This window comes from Eptesicus fuscus, chromosome 20 (genome assembly GCF_027574615.1).
Source record: "Eptesicus fuscus isolate TK198812 chromosome 20, DD_ASM_mEF_20220401, whole genome shotgun sequence".
Lineage (NCBI taxonomy): Eukaryota > Metazoa > Chordata > Mammalia > Chiroptera > Vespertilionidae > Eptesicus > Eptesicus fuscus.
Genome location: NC_072492.1, coordinates 22119095 through 22127754, shown reverse-complemented (window position 1 = coordinate 22127754; position 8660 = coordinate 22119095).

Sequence of the window (8660 nt, the reverse complement as noted above, 5' to 3'; positions counted from 1 at the left end):
ACACGGGTTAACTCACCAGGCACAAATTCCTCCCCTCCCGCACCCTTCCTCAGAGACAGCTGATAGGTATAATGGCCTGATATTTACAAATTGATTTTAGAGGGAGGGAGGTTGGGAGAGAAGGAGGGTGGGGGACATCAATTTGTTGTTCCACTTATTGATGCATCCACTGGTTGATTCTTGTATGTGCTCTGACTGGGGATTGAACCGGCAACCGCAAACCAAATCAACTACCCGGCCAGGGCCAGGGCCTGATTTCTTTCACCACATTCCTACCATTGTCCCTCTGGGTCCTTCATGTGGTTCCACGTATGCACAAATCCACAGAAGCCATGGGTGCTGGGTTCGACCAAAAATTGCTCACTCTGGGAAGCCTTCGCTTCTCTGTCGCACCTGTGCCGTGTCTCCCCCAGACCCACCCAGACCCACCCAGCCCTCCGTGGGTGCTTCTGGGTCTCAGATGCCCTGGGCTCTTCTGGAGGATTGGCGACTGGAGCGGCTGGCCAGGAGGCGGTTAGCCTGTCCCACAGAGACCCTGGAGGCAGACAAGCAGAGAAGAGCTTTTGAATAAACGAAGTGGTTCTGAATGGCCCTGTTGTGGAAGTGATTGCACTTGTCAAAGCAAATCGGTGTGTCAGCGAGCTGCGTTGGAAGACACGATATCTGAGAGGTACGGGAGTCTTGGTGCTACGCACCTGGGCCCTGGGTCCTGTGGTTTTAGCCTCTGACTTGATTTGTAAAATGAATAAATAAATAAAAAATAAAACAAAGAAAAGGCATTTTCTCTTGTTGTATGTGTCTTATTCTTGTTGGTGATGAAAGGTGAGGAAGTTAGCAGCTATAGTTTTTGGAATGAAACAAAAGTTTCACCTGCAAGTGGAGAAGGGGCCTGGGAGGTTTGAAGATAAGACATGAAGCCGCTAAGGGAGGAGAGAGTAAGACGTGGATGGTTAGGGACAGATTGCTTAGCAGGAATGAGTGCCTGTTCAGGTCTGTGATTCTGAATCGAGAGCAAAGCCAGTTTTGCGGTGTGATCTTCTCCGGCCTGTGTCCGCCGTAGGGAAGGCAGAGGTTGAGTCCTGCTGAGCGAGCTAGGAAGGAGAGGGGGGCAAGGGGGCCACTCCACGGTGGACCACGCATGCCGTGATGCTCATGGGAGACACAGATGTCAGGACTGGGGTTTCTCTCTCCAGCCCCCTTCAGAGTTAGCTGAGCCGAGAAGGCGCTGGCCCAAGCAGCAGTGGTGACACCCAGTGACCACTCCTTGAAGTGTAGCCTCTGGGTTGTAGGTGGTGAGCAGACCCTGAAGCAGCCTTGTATGAAATACCCGGGGGGTGTTATGCTCCACCGGGGAGGCACTCAGCCCTCCCCGACTCCCTCCACAGTTGTCCCTGGCAGGACTCTGTCCCACCGGCCCTGAACTCTCTGTGGGGATGGAGAGGCTGCTGCTCAGCTGGGTAACTGGAAGCAGGGGTCGGGCACTGAAGGCAATCTGGGGCTGTTAGCTCAGAGCTGGGCTTCTCTGCTCCGTTCCTGCTGTCCTGGGGTCCAGGACAAGCCACCTAGGATGGCTTTGGGCGCTAGGATGGGTTTTTAAAAATACATTTTCATTATTGATCTCAGAGAGGAAGGGAGAGGGAGAGAGAGATAGAAACATCAGTGATGAGCCCAGATGGCATGGCTCAGGGGTTGAGCATCGACCTATGAACCAGGAGGTCAGGGTCGATTCCTGGTCAGGGCATATGCCCTGGTTGCGGGCTCAATCCCCCGTGTGGGGCGTGCAGGAAGCAGCCGATCAATGATTTCTCTCATCATTGATGTTTCTATCTCTCTCTCTGCCCCCCTTCCTCTCTGAAATCAATAAAAATATATTTTAAAAAATAATGTGCATGAGAGTGTTTCTTACTCTGACATGGTGCCTGGTTTCAGGTGTTAGTATTAGAAATTTACGCCCAGGAAGACTTCATACATTTTAAGGAGAAAGAAAAGAATTTCAATGGCAATGAAATCCCATCAGAGGCAGCGAGCTCCTGGTCACTGGGGGCTCCACCAGAGGCCAGGCGGCAGCCGAAGTCCTTTCCTGGGAGGAGGGTGTACGAAGCATACAGACGGGGCTTGGAGTCAGACAGACTTAGCGTCACACCCAGCTCTGCCCGTTATTAGCTGTGGCTCCTCTGGCAGGTCGCCGAGCCTCCCAGATCCTCCGTGTACCTGCATGAAGTGCAGGCAACTCCTACCTCCCAGAGCTGGTGAGACCCCCCGGGACATAGTAAAACTCATTCATTCAGGTCATTCACTATCAAATATTTGGGGCACATACTATGGGCTAGGCACTGTGCTAGGTGCTGGGTGACATTGCACACGTGCAGGCAGACAGTTCTAGTTCAGATCCCTCCCACCTACTAGCTGTAGAAACGTATGTCACTGCTTTGAGCCCCAGCGACCTCATATGTAAAGCAAGGGAGAATAATGCCTGCACTGAGGGGTTATTGACATAATTATGGACTTCATACAAAGTGCTCATCATAAAAGTGACACATAAAAAGTCTAAGAAGTGGCAGTAACTGTGATGGATACAATCACGTTGAAACATGAACAGGAGGGGCTGCTGGTGGGCCACATTTAAAGCTGGAGACCTAAATGACTTTTCCTTATTGAGAACATTCAATCCGTCCTTGAAATAGCCTCACCTGCGTTAAATAAAATATGGGATGCTCTGGGCAGGTGGCTAAGTTGGTTGGAGCGTTGTCCTGTACACCAAAAGGTTGTGGGTTCAGTTCCAGGTCAGGGCACATATCCAGGTTGCAGGTTCGATCCCCAGTTGGGGTGTGTACAGGAGGCAACCGATCGATTTTTCTCTCTCACATCAATGTCTCCCTCTCTCCCTCTTCCTCTTTCTCAAAATAAAATAAAATAAAATAAAATAAAATAAAATAAATGGAAACAGCCTCCAGTGAGGATTTAAATAAATAAATGAATAAATGAATGAATGAATGAATGGATAAATAAATAAATTATGGGATGTTACTTTCCCTTGTACACACCTGCTCACTACTCCCTAAATACTTAATGCAAGAGAGGCTCTGAAGAGGGGTGGTAACATAGAATGGGCAAGACAGGAAGGCTGTGAAAACTGTCTTTAGAGCTCTTTCAGAAGTCTTTTGAAGACATTGTCTTTTTGCAAAAGTATAGTTTCCCTTGCTCTCCCGAGGTGTAGGCACCCCAAATGCCCCTGGGGAAATCCCTGTTTATGGTCTCTGTGTCCATTGGACCAGCTGCCTTGACTTAGAGGAAATGCAAACTTGACCTTTGTCCCCAGTGGGGATCCTGGCCCCACCCTGAGCTGCTAGCTGCAGCCCTTCTCCAGCCTTCTTTCTCCCAGCTTCCTGGTCTTGCCCCTCGCTCAGGCCAGCCCCAGCGGTTCTGAGAGTTCGCTGGCTTTCGCTCCAGCAAGGGGGACTGGCTTCCCGTGGTCTCTGTTTATACCCACAGCTCCGAGAAGGCCTGCTGGCCTGCCACAACTCCTCCCCAGCTGGCCTCTCTCCTTGGAAAGCCAAGCACGAGCCCATAAAAGGGCCTGAACACAAAACAAGCATGCACTCACGGGCAAATCGGGGATTTAAAAATGTGACTCTTTCATTCAGGTCAACCTTCCTTTCTTTCCAATGCGGGTGCCTTACGCCTGGCCCCCTCAGCATTTCTCCAGGAGCCTAACCCTCTGCCTCAGGCCTCCCACGGCTGCCACACCCCAGCAGGCTTCCGGATGTTGGGAATGGGTCTAGCGGTCCTATGCCCACTGTAGAATGACAGTGAAACAAAACTAAGCGTTATTGTCACTTCTTTCACAAGTGTTTAATGAGCACTTACTAAGTACCAGGCACTGTTCTAGATACTGGGGGTCGGCGGAGAAGAAAACGGTAAGGTCCCTGTCCTCATGGAACTTATATTCAGGAAGAGGAGAAGGAATAAACAAACATGTAGTGCATTTTCAGGTGGTGATGAGTGCTGTTAAAGAACACACGTGAGGGCCAGGGGAGTGTGGACCATGGAGGTGATCAGGGAAGACTTCTCTGAGGAGGTGACTCTAGGCAGGCACTGGAGCAAAGGGAGGGAGGGAGCCATAGGAATAATGGAGCAAGGATTGCAGACAGAGGGCACAGCATGGCCCTGAGGTAGGGGGAGCTGGGCATGTTTGAGGAATGTCAAGGAAGCCCCCCTTTTTTTCTGAGTCATACTGCAACGGGTACTTGGGAATTTTAATTGTGAGGGAATACACATAACATAAACTTTACCATTTTAAAGTATACCGTTCACCCACATTAAGTCTCTGTTCACCACCATCCGTCTCAGCCCTTTTTTCATCTTCCCAGACATAAACTCTGTCTGTACCCATTAAAACGAACTTCCCATTCCCCTCTCCCCCAGCCCCTGGCAGCCAACATTCTACTTTCCCTGTGTTGAGCACTTTATTTATTTATTTTTTATTTATTTATTTATTTTTTAATTTCTTTATTGATTAAGGTGTCACATATTTGTCCTCATCCCCCCATTCCCATCCCACCCCTCTCCCCACGCATGCCCCAATCCCCTGTTGAACTTAACCGTTGGATAGACTTATATGCATGCATACAGGTCCTTTGGTTGAACTCTCCCCCTCCCCCCACCCTCCCCCTACCCTCCCCTATCCTCCCTCTGAGGCCCGATAGTCCGATCGATGCCTCCTTGCTTCTGGTTCTGTTCTTGTTCCTCAGTCTATGTTGTTCATCATTTCCCCTAGATGAGCGAGATCATATGTCACTAGATATATACTAATAAGAACTGAATGTGAGACGAGCAATAATAGTTATGCTGACAGGCAAATGAATCAATCTGTAGCGAGCTTCCCCCTGGACCAACAGTTCTTTTGAGACCCAATTTCAATGTCCAGTAGTTCCTTATGTGTACATGTCAGCACTGATCCCTCAGCTCTGGATGGTGGACAAATGGTGGTAATGGAGGTCCGACTCCCTCTGGTTTGGTCTCGGCCGAACCCAGGGGCACGGCGTCGCCCGGACTAAGGGGCACGTGGCCTCACCCATACCCAAGGGGCGCGTGGTCTCCCCCGGGCCTGGGACCCAGCCTCACCCGGATGGATCCAGGGGCGCACAGCCTCACCCGGACCCAGGATCTGGCTTCACCCGTACCCAGGGACGCTTGGCCTCTCCCAGACCCAGGGGCACGTGGCCTCCCCCGGGCTTAGTTGCACAAGGCCTCACCTGGATCCAGGGACACATGGTCTCTCCCGGACCCAGGGACGCTTGGCCTCTCCCAGACCCAGGGCCACTTGGGCTCGCCCGGGCCTAGGTGCACGAGGCCTCATCCGGATCCAGGGACGCATGGTCTCACCCGGACCCAGGGACGCTTGGCCTCTCCCAGACCCAGGGGCACGTGGCCTCACCCGGGCCTAGGTGCACGAGGCCTCACCCGGATCCAGGGACACATGGTCTCACCCAGACCCAGGAACGTTTGACCACTCCCAGACCCAGGGCCACTTGGGCTCACCCGGGCCTAGGTGCACGAGGCCTCACCCGGATCCAGGGACACATGGTCTCTCCCGGACCCAGGGACGCTTGGCCTCTCCTAGACCCAGGGCCACTTGGGCTCACCCGGGCCTAGGTGCACGAGGCCTCACCCAGATCCAGGGACACATGGTCTCACCCAGACCCAGGAACGCTTGGCCTCTCCCAGACCCAGGGCCACTTGGGCTCACCCGGGCCTAGGTGCACGAGGCCTCACCCGGATCCAGGGACACATGGTCTCACCCAGACCCAGGAACGCTTGGCCTCTCCCAGACCCAGGGCCACTTGGGCTCACCCGGGCCTAGGTGCACGAGGCCTCATCCGGATCCAGGGACACATGGTCTCACCCGGACCCAGGGACGCTTGGCCTCTCCCAGACCCAGGGCCACTTGGGCTCACCCGGGCCTAGGTGCACGAGGCCTCACCCGGATCCAGGGACACATGGTCTCACCCGGACCCAGGGACGCTTGGCCTCTCAGACCCAGGGGCACGTGACCTCACCCAGGCCTAGGTGCACGAGGTCTCACCCGGATCCAGGGACACATGGTCTCGCCTGGACCCAGGGGTGTGTGGGCTCTCCCAGACCCAGGGGCGCTTGGCCTCGCCCGGGCACGGGATCCAGCGTCATCCGGGTCCAGGGGCACATGGTCTCACCCGGACCCGGAGTCCGGCCTCACCTGGACCCAGGGGCATGTGGCCTCACCTAGACCCAGGGACGTGAGGCCTCACTTATACCCAGAGGCGTGTGACCACACCCGAGCCCAGAGGCGCGCAACCCCACCCGCACCCGGGTCTCAGCGGGGCCCCGTCTTCCCGATCCCAATTCCTGCCGGTCAATCCCCCCTCAGCAATTCCCCTGGCCATCCTTCCAGAGCTCCAGTATGGCTGCTGCAGAACTCGTCGGGCGGCGGCTCGGCGAAGCTCCGGTGTGCCCGGTGCATGGCGGTGGGCCGGTCTGGCGTCGCTGCGTCGGCCCTTGGGTCTGCATCGGTGGCCAGTCGCCGAGCATGCGCACCTGGCCGCTTCCGGGGCGTTGAGATTCTTGACGGACTCGGAGGTCAGCAAGCGCGGAGTCTCCCACCCCATGTCTCATAGGGGCTCGTCTGTCCGTGCTTGGCTGCCAGTGGAGCCGTCCCCTCAGCCGGAGACCGCCGGGGGAACTGCGCCGAGCACGTTCCAGGCCGCCGTTGTGTCGCCTGAGCCATAGTTCTTTTGTGTCGCCTGAGCCGTAGTTCTTAAAGTGTGGTCTTTGGGTCACCGGCATCAGCATCATCCCACATACCCCTCTTTTATTCTAGTTGTAGAGCATCCACTCAGGCAGCCCTATGGTGGTCTTGGATGGTGTCTGCTCTGCTCTCTTGTCGTAGTCTCAAAGTTGTTGTGGTAGGCAACAATCAGGCTTCCGCCCTATGCCTCCATGTTGGTCCTCCTTTGTATAGTTAAGTCTTGATTGTTGTTGGTGTCACTGGGGGGGCTCTCTTTGTCTATAAAGGAAGAGTTGCTGTGCAGGCGACACGTTTATGGGCCGGGTCTTGGTGCAGCAAAGCTTTGGCGCTCACTGAATATTCCTGTTGAATGTGTCCCTTATGCACGTGGTTGAAATCTGGTGTCATCTCCCACAGACCACTAGATGCCCTCGTTTCTGGGTCTCCAATGGGGTGTAGATCAGCTACTGCCTTAGGCACTCAGCAAGGATTACAGCAAAAACTGTAGTTTCTTCCTCCTGTCTGAGTGGCCCTGGAGCAGTCCGACTAGAACAGCAGTTCATCTGGTCCGCTGCCAGAGGGCAGGCCACCCACATGCATAAGCCGTTGCTTGGAGCGCAGGTGTGCCTGCAAGACTTTCGGGGCAGGTCTTCAAAACGTGCGGGGCGGGTCCCAGGGCGGGGCGGGGTCTCAGGGCGCCAACAGGCCATGGTGCGGCGAGCCGCGATGGCTGTGAGTCTGGTCCTTCTGCCTTCCACGTATCTAAGTCCCCTCGTTCCGCACTCCAGCGCAGCAAACACTGATTGCTGGGCGCACCTTCGCAAGAGTCCCGCCTCTCCCCGCAGGCATCTGGGTCTCCCGCGGTTCGCCAGAAGATGGATTTCAGGGTGATGGAGAGCTAATCTCCCCTAGGTTTGGAACAAAAGCCCCTTTCTCCCGCCACCAGCCAGACCCGCGCGCCTCCACACCTCATCCCCTCCGATTTCGCTGGGTGCGAGGCAACAGAACAGCCTTTAACCTCCGCCGCCATCTTTTTCAAACTTCCCATTTTGTACTTCTTAATCCCTTCATTTCAGTCAACTCTACTGAAGTCTAGCGCCGCCGGGAGGTGCACGGAAGCGCGGCACGCGCGTCCCACGGAACCAGGTGCACGAGGGCCGCGCGGCGGGGACAGGCGCTGGGCGGCCGCCGAGCTCCAGGCGCCGCCATCGCCGCGTTCCGGGCGTCGCCGCCGCGGCGTCCCCCCAATTTGTACTTCTTAATCCCTTGAATTCAGTCAACTCTACTGAAGTCTAGCGCCGCTGGGAGGTGCACGGAGAGGGCGCCCGGGCCTCCGTCCGGTGTGCGGGGCGCGCGGCCTGCGGAACCAGGCGCGCGGGGGCTGTGCGGCAGGGACGGGTGCTGGGAGGCTGCCGGGCTCCGGGCGCCGCCGCTGCGGCGGCGTCCCCAGCGTCCCGGGCCGGGCTGCCTGCGGGGGCGGCGGAGTTGCGAAAGTGAGTGAGTTTCCCAGGGTTTCGCCCGGAATGGGGTTCAGTGCAATCGGAGCCGGCGCTCAGCGCATTCCGGAGCCTTTATCTCCTTCCCGCCAGTGAACGCCGGCCAGGCCATCAGCCGCCCCTTCCTCTCCGGTTCCATCCTCCCCACAGGCGCGTGTGCTCATGTCTCCGCCCGTTTCTCCATACCTCAGGCTTTTACGGCTTCCCCGACTGTCCCCGTGGCCTTCTCCTTCCCCCCAGCTGTGGGCATTTCAGTCCACCAACTTTCCTGTGGTTCTGGACGATGTCCGTTCTGACCTCTAGTTGTATTTTTGAAATTGTTGTGCCCGGCTGCAGGTTAGGTGTTTAACCTATGGCGCCATCTTGGTTCCTCCGAGACTATCTCTGTGATGAGCACTTTA